Here is a 19,806-nt window from a genome sequence, read left to right as displayed (position 1 = left end):
TCTGTACTTTTCAAGGAGAAAGGGAGGCTAGGATTCTTGCTAGTCTTTGAAGACAATTTACTTCCTTTATGTAAGTAACTCTAAATACTCAAATGCAGCAGATAACGGAGGCTGGAAGAGTGTCTGAGTAAGTGAATGCTTTCTGTGAAGTGAACAAAATCCCATGTCAGTTGAATCATGGGTTTAACTGTGCCTTCCAGTCCTACATTAGCTCGGTGTTGCAGCAGTGGCCTCATCTTTGATTGCGCTCCTTGCTTCACTGTGACACAGTGTGATGCAAAAATGTTTGAGGGTTTTAATCCATCCCTAGAACATGGATGCACAGCCTGCACCATGTTGGTGTTTGTACCAGTATGCCCAGGACACAGCCCCCTCCCTATTGTTCCCTTTCCTGCATGCCCTGTGGATCTTTCCTGTCATAGGGTAGAGGTAGTTGTATTTCCCAGAGGTATCCATGCCTGGTTATTCAGCATAAATGCATGTGATATGATGTTGAAGCTATATAGCCATGCATGATTATTGTGTGGTAATAGATGTTTGCATTTTCTTAGGACGATGACCATGTTCCCCAGCCAGTGCTCGATGCATCTGAATTAAAGGATCTTTCAACTGCAGATATCAGGGCTATCAGCCTGCTCTGACCACAAGGTCTGGTACTAGGATTTTAGGGTCAGTTCCTGCTTGTTTTCTGCAAGCTTATAGTTAGTGTTTTAACATTCTGGAGAAATATTTCTATTTCTTTCAATTTCTGAATGTTTGGTCTGTCTGTATGTTGTGATGGAAAGGTGCTCTACCTCATTGCCTCAGTATTTGGAAAATTTTAAGTAGACAAAAAAAATATAGAGCACTCGAAGATTTCCCTTCAATTTCCTAGAAATTAAGAACAGTTAAAATACTAGTGTGTGAGCAGTTAACATAGAAAGTGACTTTTAAGTATGCATGTTGCAGAGTTTAGAGATGAAGAAATCAGGTCCAACTTAAACTTGCACTTTTACCTCACTGACACCAGAATTGCAGCCTAGGATATAATACAACCTATTTTTTTGAAAAGTAGCATGTCAGGACATGAATATCAGCCACTGAAACTCATTCAGTTTAAGCCAAATTCTGTCAAGTAAAACATCTTTTACTTTCCTTCTTCTATTCCTTTTCTTTTTTTTTTTTCTTCTCTCTCTCTCTTTTTTTTTTTTTTTTAAGTAAAGTATATTTGTTACTTGCATACTTAACTTTCTGAAATGGTAGTTGAAAAGTGGGATTTGCCCCTCCAGAAACGTGCAATTTTTGTCTCCTAGGTGGTTTGACATTGGTTCAACTTTCTTTTTCTCCTTTGCTCACCTACATGGTGAAGATCATTCTAAAAGGATTTCTGTTTTGTAGGAGTTGGCTTTCAAACATCTCTGAGAAATCACCCTACCAGAAGCACAAAATAACATTTGTGAGCTGAATCCCCACTCCATACCATGCCTAATCTAGGTGGTATTGTGAGCTTTGCAAACCATGCCATGTACTTCACGCAACAAATACCTGATGGTTGTGAAGGTAATGGTTGGCTCATCAATGTTTTCATAGTTCTGCCGCTATACAGAGCGTATACCAGCTCAAGATCTGCTGCTGCAGATATGCACTGTGATTTGCAACAGAGCTGTCTGCTGTGTGCCCAATGTTGCTCATGCTTGAGGGTTTTGCTTTTGACCTCACTACATATAGAATAAGGTCTGAGAAGTATGCAAGCTTTTTCCCACTCTCAAATTAACTTGTTTATACCATCCTCCAACATTTGGGCTGAAATTCTTCACATTTCAGTATCATGACTCTATCAGTTACTATATTGGTGTAAAAAGAACCAGGAAAACCTTCCTGCTTTTTCCATTGTAAAAACTGTTACTGAAGAGCTTGGCCCTTACTAGGGAAGAAACCTGCACATGTGTTGGTGGAGAAATTTCACCATCCTGTCTTGTTCCCTGAATGCAGCTGGGCTGCAAGGTATAACGCGTGGCTGGTATTCACCTTCAAAATGTCAGTTCCTGCTTTAAACAACTGCTGAATTTGTCTAAGAGGTACTTTGGGTTAGCAAACAGTTTTGGGAGCACAGCTCGTGGGTACACCTCGTGGGATCATGGAGTGCCCAACAGCACGATGCAGTCGTGGGCAGTTCAGGGTCCTACCTCTGCTGCATACTGCCCTGTGTGACTTGGGAAAGCCTCGTCTGGCAGTAGCTCTCCCTCTGATTTCCATCCCTTACTTTCACATGCTTGATCTTAGGGTGCCAAGCGTGTGGAAGAATGATGGGATTGGGGAGACACTTAGAGATTTTCTTCTGACAGAGAATGTGATCTCTTGCTAAACTGAGGGCATGGGAATGGTGCAAACCTGACTTCCACATGCATCAGTTACCCCATGTGCCAGCCCTGCTCAGTGTGCTTTCAGGGTACCAGAAAGTCACATTTGATACTGTTTCCAAAAAGCAGCAGGTTTCTTAGATCAATACCACTACTGAAGTACAAAGTAATAGTACTTCTAGAGGAGGAAGAGGATTGCCTTTTGAGTTGCCATCTGCTCCTGGCCTGATTCCAATTGCTTCATGGTGAGTAATCTGAAGGCAATTTTTTAGAATCAATTTCGTATCACATTTTCACAATATGACATATGTAGCTCTAGGTCTTAAAGAGCAAGGAACACTCCACCAGCAGCCTGCCTCCCACTGTAAAAGTAAATCCTCTAAATTAGAGGATAGTAATTAGTAAGATTCAATGATTTGATGTAAATATCCTTGCTGTGTTGCCACTCCATTGTGGTTCAAAGAATGAAGTCTTTTTTTTTTTTTTTTTTTTTTTAATATGGCATTTTCTAAATGATCTCATCCCTAAGGCATGGGTGAAGTAAAGGTCAGTTCAAATGCTTCCCAAACAATAACCAGTGTAAGAGGATCACCAAATCTTGTGGGGGGAGGAGGGAGAACCTACAAAGCAATCAATGTAAGACCAGAAATGTCATTTGTCATCTTAGAGCAGAGGCTGTTTGGAGCAGGACCCGTGCCTTTGTAGTAGGCAAGTGCTCACACAGAAGCCAAATTCCTGCTTCAAGACATCCCTCCTCAGCGGAGCCCTAATCCTGTTTAGGCCCTCTAGCCATCCAGTGTACATATATCTATGAGGAAGTGTATCTTTAGGCATTTGGTCATGGAGAAGGAACTGATCTTGCCTGGTAGTTGTAGCTGTCCTGAAAGTCTTTTCTGCAAAGGCTCAGTTCACGTTCCCTAACCTTTCCAAGGTCCAAATGGTTTACGGTATTAGGCAAGAGTGCACCTTTATGCTACTAAGTTCAAAAAAATAGAGCATATTGTGGGCAATGGGCTGCCAGCTTGCCTGCCCCAAACTTCCAGCTATAGATGGTGAGAACTTCCTAAGGAACACCAGGGGATCTCCTCTCAGAGGCTGCTGTAGGTCCTGCAGGGACCTCTGACATCTCACTGCCTGTCATCCTTCTTGGACCTACAAGCACTGATGAACATCTGCGCTACTGTGTTGTACCACGTCTTTGTTTTTTCTACTTCACATCTGAGAAAGCATCAGAAGAAAGCAATTAGGGGCAACTTGACCATAATAAATTTAATTGACCTTACTAAGATTAATTACATTCTTTGTTAGGCAAATGAGCAATTCTCAGATTTTTCCTTCCCAAGGATGTCACAAATCACACCACGAACATATGCAGATTTTTGCATATATCTGGCAATCAGGGAAAGGACATCCTTTGACAAAGAACAACCTTTGTAATTTGAGAGGAGATCTGCGTTTGTCAGGATAGCAACTACAAGGCGGTCCTTTCTGTTTCAAGAGAGAGCTCTCTTAACAAAGGATGTATGTGACAAGGAACAATTTGTCCTCCAAGTTTTTCTCTATAATAACGATGCAGTGAATGCCTGCTTCTGGACAGACAAGCTGAAGTGCAGGTCCCATCAGGATTTGCAGATGAGGAATGCGGCCCCAGCTGACCGAGGCATTCTCTGAATACACACCTACCAGGTTCAGCCTAGCACAAAAGCTGGGAAAAGATGAGAGCTCTGGCCTTCTTCTTCTAGATGAGGTGACCTACACCAAGTGGAGAAAAAGTTTTAAATCCCTTCTTTGCTGGAAGTAAGATACCCCTCTGAAGAAACTGACCCCTATCACCAGGCTGGGTGATATTCTGGCATGAGATTCTTTCAGTTTGTCTTTCTGAAACTGCTTTGCATGAACTCATTAAGTGAGAAGAGCAGGAAGAGTTAAACCAGTACCTAGCAAACCTCTGGAGAGTGAAAGTCAGGTCTCTCCTGTCCTAGAAGGCTGTGCAAAGCCTCAGGGTCATTCTCATGCCTTTGGCTGATTAAATATTTTTCCATACAAAAGGGAATCATTTAAATGGGAGAATGACTTCCTACTCCTCTCATATAGTCTAATAAATAAACAAGATTTGTAGAAGATAAGATGTAAAATCACTGCAGACACAATTTGTATTTTAATGGAAGTTCTCAATACTTTGCATAAGCAATCTATCCACTGTTTGCCCCGGATGGAGCAAGGGAGTCTCCTCCTGCCAGGTGATTTGTGAGAAAGGTTTTGCTTAATTGGCTAAGGAGTGCTTGTGAGGCATTACAACTTTATGACAAGGGATTAATTTAGATGATAATACGATGTAGGTTTGTTTGGGTTTGGAGTTTTTTGTTTTTTTTTTTTGGTAATCTCCTGTGCCAAAAAGCAAAATGGGACTCCCGTTGGAATTGAATTCTAAATACAAGAAGTCCAGTGCATTTAAACAATTTGAAAGTTCAGCTAGGTATTTCCTTTTGACTTAAATAGGCATTGCAAGCCTGAAATTACAGGCAGCCTTGAAAATGCAAGAGAGGAATGCAAAGATTTCTATTCCTTAAGAAACTAATAGTTTTCTAGCAGATATAAGAAGCATTATTTGTAGACGTTTCCACCAGTACACTGAAATACTTTCCTTTCTTTACACCAGTGGCACAAGATGCTGTGTGCCAGGCAGCCTGGCAGATTGATAAGGGATGTGAGCAGATGCTGATATTCCTTGGAAGAGCTCCTTGCCCGGTTGATCCTGCTCTTTCAGAAGGTTCTTTCAGAACTTTGCATCGGCGAGCACTAGAGCATGGTGTGAGATGTGAAGTGGCCGCTGTAAAGCCTGGCAGTGTCTGCAGGACAAGGGAGGACCAGGCTCAGCCTTGGCTCTGTATTCATGCTGTACAAGTCACCAAAAGACATGCTGACACCTTTCAAGGCTGCGTGGGACAGAGAGGCATTTTAATTCAGAGGGTGCTGGGATCTGTGCATGGCTTGGTGCACAAACCGAGGGAGGATCTGGTTTGGGTCCAGTGCAGCTGGATTGCTATGTCTCTTCTCTCAGCTGGGTAAAACCTACCTCTATGTAATCCTTTCCTGTTTACATTTCTGTAACGTTTCTGGTTTTCAGATGGCACTAGCTGGAAGATCCTGCTATGGGACTGGTGAAAATATGCTCCTAATAGCTTCAGCATGCAGGACAAGTTATGGCATTGAAGATTTTCTTTTTGTCTTTATTTTTATTCCCTCCCCCCCGGAACCAAGAAAAGACTTTAGATGAAATCATGGTCGCACTAAGCTCAGAGAGCTTTGCACACTGACTTTAATGTGGCTGGGTTTCATTCTGAGTCACAGCTCCAGTTGTGTTCTCTCCTCCTCAGTGGCAAAGCTGTGAATGAGCACGGCATGTTTTGAATAAATCCCAATTTCTCTTGTCAAAAAATGAGAATATGTAGTATAGCTTGATCCGAAACTCCTCCTATCACAGTATAACTTTGAATTTTTCTCCCATCTAGTGTTATCTGGCATCCCAGTTGAAAAATTATGCATCTGGAAAGCAGCTGACTTTGATTTGGAAAAAGCGAAACACTTTTAATATGTCATTTCACTTAACATCTTTGATGTCCAAAAGTACCCAGGTTTCTGGAACAGAACTGAGAGAATACAGTAATATCTAGTCATTAATGTTGAATTAGTGAGTTAATTGTCAGGCTAGCACTGGGAACAGATGTGTTTTTGTAGAATGGTGGGCTAAACGTATTCATTTTTTTAATGCAGTTTCTCTTTGGATCATCAGAATTCCCTTCTCCTTTCTACCACCTTGTGTAACTGCTCTATTTTGCACAGCCAAGAAAGAGCACATATCTTTCACTGGAGCTTACAACTCCATCTCAAATTACAAAATGTCCCTGACTATTCAGCCTTTTGAAAAAGCTGTAAATAGAGATATAACTTACCTAGCAACAAAAAGTAGATCTCCACAGTGTTGTCTATGAACAGAGAGTTTATTCAGTTATGGTTATGCCCTAGCTCTTATTTTCCTGTTGTTAGTCTTTTAAAAAGACTATTAAAAAAAAATGTTTCTGTTCTCAGCTAATGTTAAGAAATCCTTCTGATAAAAACTGGGCAGAAAATTAATTATTTAAACTTCTACAATTAACATACTCGGTAGAGTTTCTGCTGGGTCAGGTGAAAACAGAATTCAGTGAATACTGGGGAAAAAAAATGTAAAGTTTTGAAAATGTCAGGTTTTTTATTGAATATTGAAATACAATCTGTAGCCTTCAGCTCATACAGATATATTTAGTGAATGTTTTTATAAACATGTTTAGTTTTTTTTTTTTTTCCTGAGCATTTTACTTCCCCTTTCAGCTTTCAAACACCACCATACAGTAATAAAAGAAGTACAATGGAAAAGAAAGATGTAGACAGAAAGGAAGGAGAATGTTTCCTTTCCCTTTCTTAACATTACAGAAACTTCTTTTATTTTTTCTGGATAGCTTTTAAAAATATTTGAAGCATTTGCTTCAGCTGTAGTAAAAGCAACAGAAATATTAATTGTAAGTTGTTTTGTTCCAGATTTAACCTTATTAAAAATTCTGATGTATTAGAAGACTTCCTGTCTATTTAAGGTGAAAAGCTTGGTCTGTGACAAAAGAAACTTATTATCATTTCAAAGGTTGGTCAGCATTTTTGCCTATATACCTACTAGGTAATAATGACCACGTTGACCCTTTTTTGATTGCTGAAGGCTTTTATCAGTGCATTCATACTAGTTAAAGATGATGCTCAATGCCGACTTTCATATAATGCTTTCATGAAAGTGCCTTTGAGAATGAAAGCAGTGGCCAGATTCTGATCTCTCTTCTTCAGATCTTACGCTGCTGGATTTTCATTTCCTAAATCAATGTGATAGAAAAGAAAATTATGCTCATTCTCAGAATATATATGAAATCTAAGGGTGTTTCTAAAGAAAACATCGTATCTATTAGGCAGTTTTCATTATTCAATTTAATAAAAGTTTCAGATGACCTCTTTCTCTCATGGAGCTAACTGAATTGCAAAGCTTAGTGTCCTTTGGATAAGTTCCAGAAGGGAAAGTCACCCTGCAGAGTTTAAGTCTCAGTGCAAAGCAAACTAAGTCCACTGTACTTGAACTTTAACTACCATTTATTATGAGGTCTTGAGCCCTAAGTGTAGCGCTAAATAGATGGAGAATGCCTGTATTCAGCTTGTATTTCGGACCTGTTTCCAAAGCCTTAACGCATGAGAAACTTAACTTAATGTAAGTTTTCTGAGGAGTAAACAAGGCAGAGAGGGCCTTTCCCATTTTCTCCTGATACTTCAAGAGCAACAAATTGGAGAATAAATTGAGAAGCTGAGCCTGGTTGTACCACTGGCTCTGAACTGGGCAGCTGTGAGGCAGCCGGGCCCCCTGTCCCCTTCCCCCCCCAAAGCCCTTGATTTGAGCGTGGCAGGGGAGCCTCCAGTACGCGGAGGTCTGTTCACATCCTCCAGTCTTCACTAACCTCTATCTTAACTACTGCAAGGATGAAGAAGATGCGGAGTTGGGGCAAACTTAACCTCGGCTGAAATTCCTATGCACAGAAGTCCTGAAGGCACCAAGCATCTGCACTGATGTTTGTGCTTACTTTTGTTGACTGTCCTTGAGTAGAAATGATGTTTATGCAGTCGCAGAACATTATTTCCATCATTATTTCTTGCAGAAAATCACAATTCTTGTCTTAGAGAGAATACTGCTTTTTTTTTTTTTTGGCAGATATTTTTATGATATGGCATGCAAAACATATGGATGTTTTTCTGAAGGGTTGTTAAGTAAGTGAAAAGAAGATAACTACCATAGGTATGTCCTTCGCTGCCATGGAAAGGATGCATTGCGACTTCTACATTTAACAGCTTTAATGGTGCTATTTTTGATAAACAATTTTATAAGAGTACAGTTTTGTCTTGAAAGACACAGCTGTAGTCTAGGAAACTAAACATATCTCTCCTAGTGTTTTTATTTGTCAGAAGAATATTTTCAATACTCATCTTCATCTATGTTTTTTAGCCCATCGCAAAATGAAAAATATCATATGGTGAAGACTTCTCAGTCTCCTATTTTCGTACAGATCAGAAAAGAAATTTAAGTATAGACACATGCTTAATAATAATTCAATTGAATGTTTTTTTCATTGTCAAAAGCACTGGTAGAGGAATCCATCAACTATTCTGATTTCCATACAAGTCAATTTACTGTCTTCAAAATGTAACGCTAATGGCACTCAGTGTACACACTGTGATCCTTTAAAATAACGTACATGGCAAACGGATATGTTCTCATGCATTAATAATTTAAAAGTTAATTTTAGGTACTTACTCAATATGATTAACTGATGGATCAGCAGTCTCATATAGAGAAACAGTGAGCACACTTAAAGAAAGAGCATGCTGGAAGACCGCCAGGTGGCTGCCTGTGGGATGGTTCAAAAATACATGAGCTTTACCCTTCCAGTTTCGCTTCGGCATTGGATGTAGAGCATCACGTTTCCAAGGGCGGTCTCCGGTTTTAAGATTAAATATATGAAGTATCTGTCGGGCCGAGGTATCAGAACTTTTGGGGAAGAAGCGGCGTGTTTCGGAAGCCAGGAATTCCTGCAACGCAGTGCTGGTGGTGCCTGACGGACTCTGCAGCGCCGGTCACGATAGATAACGTCTCCCCTTTCACTTCTCTCTTTTTGAGGACACCCTGTAACGCTGGGCTGTAAGCTGATCTTCCGAGGTGGAAATACTACGGATGACAAAGTATAGCCATGCTGCTACGCGGCCAAAGAATGTGCCAGGGCAAATAGCATTAAACAATACGTAGCATAGGCGGGTGCTGAAGTCTTTGGCTGTGTCCGGGCAGCGGGCTCTGCAGAATTAGTAGGAACTGGTCTTAGGGACATCTACTGCACAACCCCGCTCAAGTCATACGGGGTTTGTGCATGTATCATGCGAAATGGAGAAAATCATTCGTGCTTTATACATGCAGGTTGCTTCTTATGTGACCACGTGAGGCTGTGATGCCAGGCACGCCAGCCCTAGTACCTGATGGTCATTAGGTGCCTCTTTATCTCCAGAGGGATCTTGGGCAGAAATCAGATGCCACCTACCTTCACCTGCCCACCAGACAGAAACCTGGGCTTCATCTTTTTGCTAGGGGGAGAGCGGTCAGCTTTTATCCTCTAGTGAGGCACCAGCACTCTCTGAGGATGGAGCGGGACTGCTCAAAGAGCAGTCATGGGGAGCCATCACCCACCCTGCCACAGAACCTTGGCCATCTATTGAAGGGGAAGAGGGCTCTGGCCTCTGGGACCACGACATCTCCCACTGACTTCTTGCAGGAACGCTTCCCAACACTCCCCCAAAAAAACAATTTAATCTGTGTCAAGCAACGGCCAGTGGAAAGTCAGGGCAGGCCGATGTGATGGTGGGATGCCTGAGGTGACCTGGGGCGGGATGGGACGTGTGGTAGCGGTGCTGACAGGCTGAAGAGCAGCCCTCAGCGCTGCGTGAAGAGGAGGGAGACAGCCGAGGGCAGAGTGGTGCCGGGGGCAGGCCGGAGGTTGGCCATGGGAGGAGAGAGGCCGGAGGCTGGCCAGGCAGCCCGCAGCAGGGTGGCACACACACCCGTGAGGTGGAGGTGATGCGCGTGGGGAACGGGGAGGTTATCTGAGAAGCCGAACAGAGAGAAGGGGCGGTGAGAAGAGAGGTTGATCTGAGCAGGGCGGAAAATGCGGGAGAGCAGGCTGATAGCAAAAGCATTCTCTTAAATACAGCAAAGAAGAGCCACGGAGGAGGAAAGAAGGATAGCGAGGAAGGTATCATGTTACATTTCAGAATAGGTTCGGCTGGAGAGTCTGGCCCCAGCGCTGCTATTAGACTGCGTGCATCTATCTGTCTTCGGAGGAAAAGCATGAAGGTTTGCTTCTTCTTGGACTCGGTTTCCTTTCATAGTGCCGGCCACTTGTTACGAGAGGTGCTTCTGAGCCTGGCAGGCGGACTATCCCCCCATTGCCCGAGTGCCATGGGTCACGTTGAAGCCTATAGCGCCGTAAAATGGTAGCTCCGAGGGCAGTAACCAATGTCACTCCTCGCACAGAGCTTTCTCTCCGTCCGAGTTACTTGCAAGTTACTCGCCAGCAGGACTGCTGCGGCAAAGCTCTGGAGTGACATCCGTGGAGTGAAACACCGAAGGTCCCGCTGCCAGGAGCTGCAGCAGGCTGCGGGAGCGCTGGTGGCAGTGCGGGGACTGGGGGGATGAGTGTGTTTGGAGTGTTTTGGGTGTTTTGCGACACTGAGAAGTGCTTTCCACAGTCTGGCGCACACCGAGGCACGCGTCGCTTGGGCTGCCGGCATAGTTTGTAGGGGTAATAAAAAAAACAAGAGCAGGGTGTGCAGGTGCGGTCCAAAAAATAAATACATAAATAAATAAATAAAGCACCATCCCCACCACCTGCACACACTCCCGGGAGCACTTTATGGCTTCTTTTCCCTCAGGACCCCTAAAAAAAAAAAACAAAAACAAAACAAAAAAAAAAAACAGGCGGCGGGACAACCTGCCGCCTCACTCTCCTCACAGGGCAGAGAGCCCCGACCCCCTTCACCCCGGGGCGCTGCAGCAGAGCACCCCCCCCCATCAGCCCCAACACTCGCCGGCCGCCCCCTGCCCGCGCCGGGCCGGGGCCGGGGCCGGGTCCTGGGCCGGGTCCGGGGCTGCGGCTGCGTGCGGCGGGGCCGGGGGCGGGAGCGGGGCGGGGCCGGCCGGAGTCAGCTGGGCGCGGGGCGGGAGCGCGGCGGCGGCGGGGCGCCGTTAGCACCGGGAGCCGGCGGCGGCAGCAGGAGGAGCAGCGGCAGCAGCAGGAGCGGCAGGAGCGGGCGGGCAGAAGTTTTCCCCGCAGGTCCCTCCCGCAGCCCGGGGCCGCCTTGCGGAGGCGTAGCCGTCCCCGTGCGCGCTGGGTGTGTTTTTAATTTTATATATAATATATAAACATCTTATCATTATTATTTTTTTTTCTGGTTCCGATTTTTTTTTTATTTTATTTTGTTATTATTAATTTTTTTATTTTTTTTTTTTGGAGGCGCCCGGCTCTGAGAGCTCGCCTTCCCACTCCCCCGCTCCCGACCCCTTTTCCCTCCGCCCCGAAACTTGTCGGGGTGGCGGCGGGCGGGGTGCCGGCCGGCCGCGCTGCAGGTAAGGGGTCGGGGGGCGCCGGGGGGGGGCCGGGAGGCGGCGCCGGCTCCGGCTCCTCGGTGGTGGAGGCCGGGGAAAGCAGCAGCAGGAGGAGGAGGAGGAGGAGGAGGGGAGCAAACTTCCTTTTCCTGGGGCCGCCGAGCCCCGTGCCCGCGGGCAGCCCCCGGGGCCGGGCTGGGGGTGCCCGGCGGTGCCCGCGGCCCCTTGGCTCCTTCCCCCGCTGCCCCCCGGCGGGAGGTGGGCTGGGGACCTGCTCTGCCCCGCCGGCTGTTGGCCGTGCTGCAAAAAGTCTCTTCACCCCCTTCTCCGCTTTCCTTCTCCCCGGTTTTCCCATTTTTTTTCCCCCCCCCTCCGGGGGAGGGATCCCCGCTGGGCACCCCGCAGAAGTGCCACCCCGGGGTGCTGCCACCTTCCTGCTCCCATGCTTTGCAAACCCGTGGCGGCAGCTGGGAGCCCTGTGCTCTCCTACCGGCTCCTTGTCTGCCCGCGGTGGGATCGTGGGGAGCGCTGGGGGTCCCCCCCGCAGGGTTTTGGGGTCGGGGGGGAGGGGAGGGGGGTCCTCGCTTCCCCGTTTTGGGGCCAGAGCTCTGCATGCACCGCGCTCCCCTCGTGTGGCTGAGAGCTGGGACCCACGCCGGGGCATCTCCTCCGTACGAACAGTTTGCAGTTAATTGCTTTGGCAGATGAACTCCTGCGAAATCCTCTTGCCCACTTCTGCTGCTTAAGTGCCCCCTCCCCGCTCTGCTTTGAAGCCTCGCATAGCTCTGTATTGCCAGCAGCACGGAAAGTGCTGATTCAGCAGCCTGGAGCCCCACTCCATCTGAAGTGGTGGTCTGCCGAAAACGTTCCTATTTGTTGAAACGGGAACATGTGTTGCTGGTATGTCAAAGCAGCATTGATCGGGTTTTTCTAAAACGGCCCTAAGAATGTGGCTTACTTTTTCCCTTTGCAAAAGAAGGAGTGAATTTTGGGGGGGAACAACCCGTGCTTAAGCGGTGAGAGGGGGGATATGAGGGACGTGGGTAGCTACCACCTTCAGGTAGATTGTGTTGCTTCATAAAGGTGCTGAGCAGTTCCTCACGTTAGCGAAGGCTTTGTAGGATGTATCGCAACGATGCCTGAACGCTTCAAGTCAATCTATTCCTGCATCTAGAGGCTAGTTGTACTTACTGCACTAGAAAAGGTACGGAGAAGGGCAACAAGGCTAATCCTAGGATTAAAAGGAGTGAGTTATGAGGACAGGTTTAAAAAAAAAAAAAAAAAAGCATATGGAGGTTAGAAAACCTGCTTGGAAAAAGGAAATACACTGGAAACTTTAAATGACAGCCGTGGCTGTGCTTCGTGATGGTTCTGGGGCAGCGGAGGGGTGCCAGGGGTCAGCGGGATGCTTGGTGCGTGCTGCGCTCCTCTTTCTGGAGGGCTTACCTAACAGCGAAGCAGAAGAGGGAGGGCTCTGCTAGAGCTGTACTCCTCCAGCTATTTCTGTGCAGTTTTATGCTGGTATCGAGGCTGTTTGGGCTTGCTTTTTCTGAACCAGGACTCTTTAAAATTCTGCACAACACAAACAATAAAGCCTGAAGAGCAATGTTTGGTAGCCTTATTCTAAAAAGTAATTGACAGAGCAGCAGACCCTGACGCTTGCCTCCGGTGATCATTTCACCATGTTATACTCTGATTTATTTTCTTCACTTGGACTTTATTTGTTCTTAAAGTAGGTCTTGTTTGCCCTGGCTACATATTAAAGATCTTGTCGTACTTCCATGGTTTCCCTTGGTTTTGTTAATCAAAATATCCCCTCCCTTACTGCTGTGAGAGTTGGCTTTCATCCTCAGATATGACCACACCTGGATTTCAGTAGTGCATTTCTATAGATTTTTATTACATAGTCCAAAAGTACTGCCTAAATGTGAAATGAATCTCTGCATCTCAGTTCTGCGTAAGGCTATATACCGTGTGCTCAGTGAATGAGAAAAAATGTTTGCAGCCCTCAATCTTGCAAGTACTTAAAAGACTCCAGCAAGAATTGTCACAAAGGTTTTTAGAAATCTCCGGTCGTGTTCTCAGCGTCTCGCTGGGTGTAAATGGGCTAAAAGTATCTGGATCTCTCTGGCAAAGGGATTCTTCCAATGCGGGGAGTTCCCAGCTGGCAGAGGAAAGGCATAGCTGGGTCATGTGCCATTTCTGCCAGCAGCAGGAGAGTATTGCACTGGGAGTTTGTTTTCTGACAGTACCAAACTAGCAGATGTCCCTCTAGACTGCGAGGCACAGGCAGCTTCCCCCTGCGTGCATAACTGTGGCAGGGGGCTCCCGAGCAGTGTCACACCGGGTGGGACCGTGCTGTCACGCCTCTTCTCCCTTCTGTCATAGCCCCAACCACGTCGGGTGTAGAGGCTTACAGCGATATGCCAAACGAGGACAGATTTGTAGGCAGAACTCTTCCTTAGACCAGCTGAGCTCTGTTGCGGGAGGTGGGGTGTCGGGGGGACTTGAGCCCATCTTTAGAGATGGGGTAGTGCTGGAAGCTTGGGGGGCAGGTTGAGGGGGTGCCTTTGGATGACCAGTGGTATGCATTTTTAGGATGCACATAAGTATTTGCTCAGGCACAAATCTTGGTGGCCACAGCAAACGCTGTGGTGCAAAAAACTTGCCAGTTTCTGCTTGGTATGCTGTCGAAGGCTGAGATTTGCTTGGGCTGGTTTCAAGCAAAAACTATTGGGAATGGCTTCTGGACCTGAATGGGCTGTGGCAGTCCTGCTGAGTTCCTGGGCCTTTTTATTCTAAACCTCTATGTGAACTTATTAGTGGGACAAGGGAAGTTCTTTTCTTCATTTTAAGCCCACATTTATGTGAACACTAGGACTAAGGAAGCCTACTTTTCTTTGGGTTTGTCTTATGATTCATTTCCTTTGTTGAATATGCTGTGAGCTCTGACTAAACCATTTTTGTCGGCAGCATTTCTAAAGGATTCTTGACTATGAGGACGTTGATGCAGATTCACAGTGTAGCATTCCTTGTGTATGCCCACCAAGCCCACTGCTTTCACAAACAGGGAAGGTAACTCCTGAGACCACTGCCTCTCTCAGGATTGTGTGACATTTGCCAAATGGCTTGGTTACAGGGTGACTGCCTAAGTCTCCTTCAGTAGGAGAGCAGGCTATGAAGGAAGGATTGTTTTTCTTGGAACCTAGATCTGCTCCTGGATGTGTCCAAAACATATCGGTTGCAACTCTTCAGCTAGGGAAATCTGGGAATGGAGATCCTTTTCTAAAAAGGTGAACCTCCGATATCTTTTTAGGAACTAAGAGGTTGCCAAGGAATCCTTTCATGAGCATTGAACTTTATTTATCCTTGTACTGCCTGCTAGTCAGGAGAAGACTTTATCTAAGCTTAGTTGTGGCAAAGTAGTCTTGTTTCCCATCATAGTTCTCCCAAACTTGTGGTTTTACCAAGTATACAGATGCTGTATCACTGCCTTTCTTTCCTTACACTTGTTGAGCTGTGTACTTCTGAACTCATCCTGTGCCAGGTCTTTCCTGTTCTGCCATCTGTTGAATTGGATGATCTTTTCTGACAACAGTTCTACTAACTGAGTGTGACTCCTGTCTTGTGTTGTGGATGGGGGGAGAACTATCCAAGGAAGCCAGGATCCACTCTGAGGACTGCATAAAAGAAAGTTGTTAATCGGGGTGATGCATCCTGTCTACAAGCAGACTGTTAATCTCTTCAATGATGGAAATAACCAGAATACCCTGACTTTGAGATCTGGTTGTATATACTGAACAAACCCTTTCCTGGCATGCTTTGTTCCCTTGGGCGCTGTCTTTTTAGCAGATATCTGATGTGAGAGACAGACAGGTGCTACATTTTTCGTAGAAGTACATTCATTTGGAAGTGGTGGTTGTTGTGGTTTCTAGCAGCTTTTGGACTCGGGATGTACACAGGAGCACTGAAGCTTAAAGGATTCATGAAGTGAGATTTCACCACTGCCAAGTTATCTTGAAATTTTCATTTTAAGAGAGCTTCACGTTCACACTGATGTGCACCCATTGCCTGAAAACTCATTTCCCTCTTGCTTTCCTAGGATGGTTCAGCTCATGCAGCCCAAATGTATGCAGCTGTCAGGATGGAAAATGGCAAATCCAAACCCTTATTTAGAGAAGTGCCCCTGTGAACTGTTCTATCTTCCCTGATGTCTGTAGCAGGGAAGGACAGCAACTTCCATGTGAAGCGCATGAAGTTCAACATGGCCAAGTGCAAGGTGCTGCAGCTGGGTCAGGGCAATCCCTGGTATCTGTACAGGTTTGGGGTTGAATGGATGGAGAGCAGCCAAGTAGAGAAGGACTTGGGGATATTGGTGGAAAAAAAAAATGATGTGAGCTGGCAGTGTGTGCTAGCAGTCCAGAAAGCCAATTGTATCCTGGGCTGTATATAATGAAGTGTGGCCAGCAGGTGCATTTTTTTCCACTCACCTATACTCCACTCATGTGAGACCCCACCTGGAGTGCTGTGTTCAACTCCAGGGCCCCCAGCACAAGAACTACAGGGACCTGTTAGACTGGCTCTAGAGGAGTGCTACAAAAATGATCAGAGGGCTGAGGCACCTCTCCTGTGAGGAATAGTTGAGGGAGCTGGGATTGTTTAGCCTGGAAAAGAGAAGTATCATTCAATATCATCCTGCATTGGAATGGAACCACAAGGATCATAGAATCAGAGAGTGATAGAATGGTTTGGCTTGGAGGAGGCCTTAAAGATAACCTAATTCCAACCCAGTGCCATGAGCAGGGACACCTTCCACTAGACCACGTTGCTCAAAGCCCCATCCAGCCTGGCCTTGAACATTTCCAGGGATGGAGCATCTACAACTTCTCTGAGCAACCTGTTTCAATGCCTCACCAACCTCATGAAGAATTTCTTCCATATATCTAATCTAAATCTACTTTTTTTTTTTTTTTTTTTAGTTTAGAGTCATTACTCCTTTCAACTAAAAAAGGATAATTGAGTACCACTGGCTCCACACAGTAATACCCAAAAATCAAACCACATGTATGAGAGCGTTGCCCAACTGCTTCTTAAACTCCATCAGGCTCAGTGCATCCCTGTGGAGCCTGTCCCAGTGCCCGACCACCCTCTGGGTGCAGACCCTTTCCCTAACCCCCAGCCTGACCCTCCCCTGTCCCAGCTCCATGTCGTCCCCTCGGGTCCTGTCGCTGTCCCCAGAGAGCAGAGCTCAGCGCCTGCCCCTCTGCTCCCCTTGTGAAGGAGCTGCAGGCTGCCCTGAGGCCTCCCCCCAGCCTGCTCTGCTCGGGGCTGAATGAACCAGGGGGCTGCTCCTCATATGTCTTGTCCTCTAGGCCCTTCACCATCTTTGCAGCCCTTGTTTGGACACTTTCTGATAGCATCATGTCCTTTTTATACTGTGGCACCCAAAACTGCGCACAGTATTTGAGATGAGGCTGCAGTAGCAGAGCAGAGTGGGACAATCCCTTCCTTCAACCAAGTAGCCGTGCTGTGCCTAATGCGCTGCAGGGTATGGTTGGCCCTTCTGGCTGCCAGGGCATGCTGTTGACTCATACTCAAGTTGCTGTCAAGGCTTCCAGAAGACCTTCAATACTTAAAGGGAGCTTATAAGAAAGTTGAGGAGTGACTATGAGGGTGATGAGGTGCTGGAACAGGTTGTTCAGGTTGTGGATGCCCCTTCCCTGTTAGTGCTTGAGGTCAGGTGGGATGTGGCTTTGAGCAACGTGATGCAGTGGAAGGTATCCCTGCCCATGGCAGGGCACTTGGACTAGATGATCTTTAAGATCCCCTCCAATCCAAACCATTTTACAATTTTGTGATTTGTATGTAATGGTGAAGAGCCAGTGAACTTGAAAACTTGCTGGAAGATGCTCTTACTACAGTATGAGGTGTAGAGCAAGGGGTGAGTCATTCCTTGTTAGGAGAAAGCAGGCTGAGTGTGTTCTTGAGGTAAAGAACAAGTAAACAACTTGTACTGGAAAGGCCCAGAGACTTGTGTGTGAATTGAAAAGAAGTGTAGGTATGATGAATCACATGAGTTCTTCAAAACAGCATTAATGTTCCGTTATAAGCCAAGAGAACTTCTAATGAGACTTACTGATTGCATCCCAGTTAGCTATCCGTGGTGAGATGCATATTGCCATTCTTGAATGGCTAAATCAAAACCTGACCATCATAAAGACTGGATGTTCTAAACAAGTGGTCTTTGTAGCAGAGTAGGAGACCTTATCCAGTAGCATGGATTTGCACTGTGGATGTCTAATGATATGAGTTTCTACAGGAAGCTGTGAACACAACTCCACAACTTAGGAGTCCACACGAATATACCTCACAACTTGAGAGAAATCTTATTTATTCTATCTGGAAAAAACAAACAAACAAACTAAAAACGAAGTGTGAAGTGGGGAAGGACAAAGTGGGAAAAGACATGGTCTCAAACTTAACTGGAAAAAATGCTCGTATTTTTTTTTTTCCTCTCTATCTAATTTCCCAGAATTGTTGAGGTTAAAAAGGACCTCTTGAGATCGTCTAGTTCAACCCTCCTGCTCAAGCAGGGTCAGTTAGAGTAGGACTACGAACAGTTGTGTTTTTAGTAACTCCACATCTTCTCTGGACAACTTCTTCCAGTGTTTGATTACCCTCACTGTAGAAAAGTGTCTTCTCGTGTTGAGGTAGAATTTCATATAAGTTAACTTGTTCCCATTGCCTCTTGTCCTGTCAGTGGTCACTGCTGAGAAGAGTGACTCTTACTCATTCCTTGAAGAGTCTGCCTCCTCTTCTTCATTTAGACAGGTGTTCATACACATTGGTAAGATCTGCCCTGAGCCTTCTCTTTCCCAGGTTGAACAGCCCTAGGTCTTTCAGCCTTTTCTCATATCAAAGATGCTCCAGTATGTCCTTTGTCTCTCTTGTACTGGGGAAACCAGACCTGTACCCAGCACTCTAGATGTGGCCCTAGAGCTGAGTAGGGAAGGATCACGTCCCTCAACCTTCTGGCAACACATTTGAAAGCAACAAGTCAAATAATAGGAACTGAACTGCAAGTCATACAGTAAATTAACGTGAGGGACTTCTTCCTTCCCCAAGCGTTTCATAAACCTTTAAGTAATTTCTGGCAAGTGATTACGTGATGCATTTCTTGATGCTTTGGGACTATGCTTATAGTTGTGGTCTGTGGATGTAGAGGTGATGAGTGCCTTAGACAAGTTTACGGGGAACATTGTGACCGTCTGTGTTCTGTTTTTGTGGGCTGATGTTACAGAGTATCTGAGCAAGAAATGCAGTGTCCTATTTCTGCTATATTCTTGTGCTGGACTACAGGGGAAGACTGCAAATGGTTTTCCCATTATCTAACCTTCCTGCTGCTAAGCTGTTGCCTGTAGGCCAACAGCAACAAGTAGAGCCAATACATTGATCTTAATGCCCAACAGTTGTGTTAATGATTAGAATATTAACTATTGGATGGTCTTGTTGGTCAACTTAAGAGTGTATTTCTTAGTGAGTCCGTTTCAGCTTTTTTCAGAGGCCAAAGCCAGTGAGCATGGGCAAATTCCAAAAAGGCAGTTTTACACAGACAGGTCATGGTGACTGGAGTAATTGTAAACATATGTTTGGTTAAACCACTAGCAAACCGGCATCTGATTCTTCCCAGCCTTGACCAATGCCAACTTCTTCTAGTTCTCAACAAGACAAAAATAGGAAATGACTTTCCCTTCAGGCGAACCCTAGAGGAAATGCCATGCCATCCAGTTTGAGTAAACCTATAGCAGAGTGGGAAGGGGCTCTTCTACTGAGGGGCAGTAGGGATTTCTACGTTTGTTCGCAAAGTAAATGCGGAGCACAGTTCCTATGCTTCCTTTACCCTTACTGTGCAGAGTTTGCGTCGGTAGGTAGATTGGGGAAAATGAATGGTTGCTATGAAGCCAATCCTGTGGATGCTGAAGGCTGCAGATAAGTAAGGGTGGATAATACTCCATGACACCACTATCATTCTTCTGTTATGTATCCCTGGTGAGAAAATCAATAAGCAGGGAGAATCTCTAAGTCCATAGAGACTTCATGGTGGAGATTAGCACTTGATGAACACTTGGAGACTGCTTTCAATGCCTGAGATCTAAATTCTGTGTTTCTGATGACTTGATCAAGTGGCTGCAGCTTTTATCAGAACTCATTTTGTTGGTCTGTAGCACGGAGTAAGCTTCCAAAGCTTTTTTTTTT

At 45.5% G+C, this 19,806-nt stretch overlaps 1 protein-coding gene across 9 annotated transcripts in view; it reads left to right on the top strand.

Annotated features, from left to right (window-relative positions):
* Positions 1–11,188: 11,188 nt before the first annotated feature.
* The window catches only part of GRB10 (growth factor receptor bound protein 10), a 150,228-nt gene continuing 141,610 nt past the window's right edge, over positions 11,189–19,806 (top strand). For 4 of the 9 annotated variants that reach the window (XM_082753187.1, XM_082753184.1, XM_082753183.1 and 1 more), the window contains exon 1: positions 11,207–11,571. The gene's annotated coding sequence lies outside the window, so the exon portion shown is untranslated. Of the gene's footprint in view, positions 11,572–19,806 lie in introns of all 9 variants that reach the window. The other 5 variants (XM_082753189.1, XM_082753185.1, XM_082753188.1 and 2 more) reach the window with 4 other exon arrangements.

This window comes from Aythya marila, assembly GCF_965140915.1.
Source record: "Aythya marila genome assembly, chromosome: 2".
Lineage (NCBI taxonomy): Eukaryota > Metazoa > Chordata > Aves > Anseriformes > Anatidae > Aythya > Aythya marila.
This window is presented reverse-complemented; position numbering and strand designations above follow the sequence as displayed.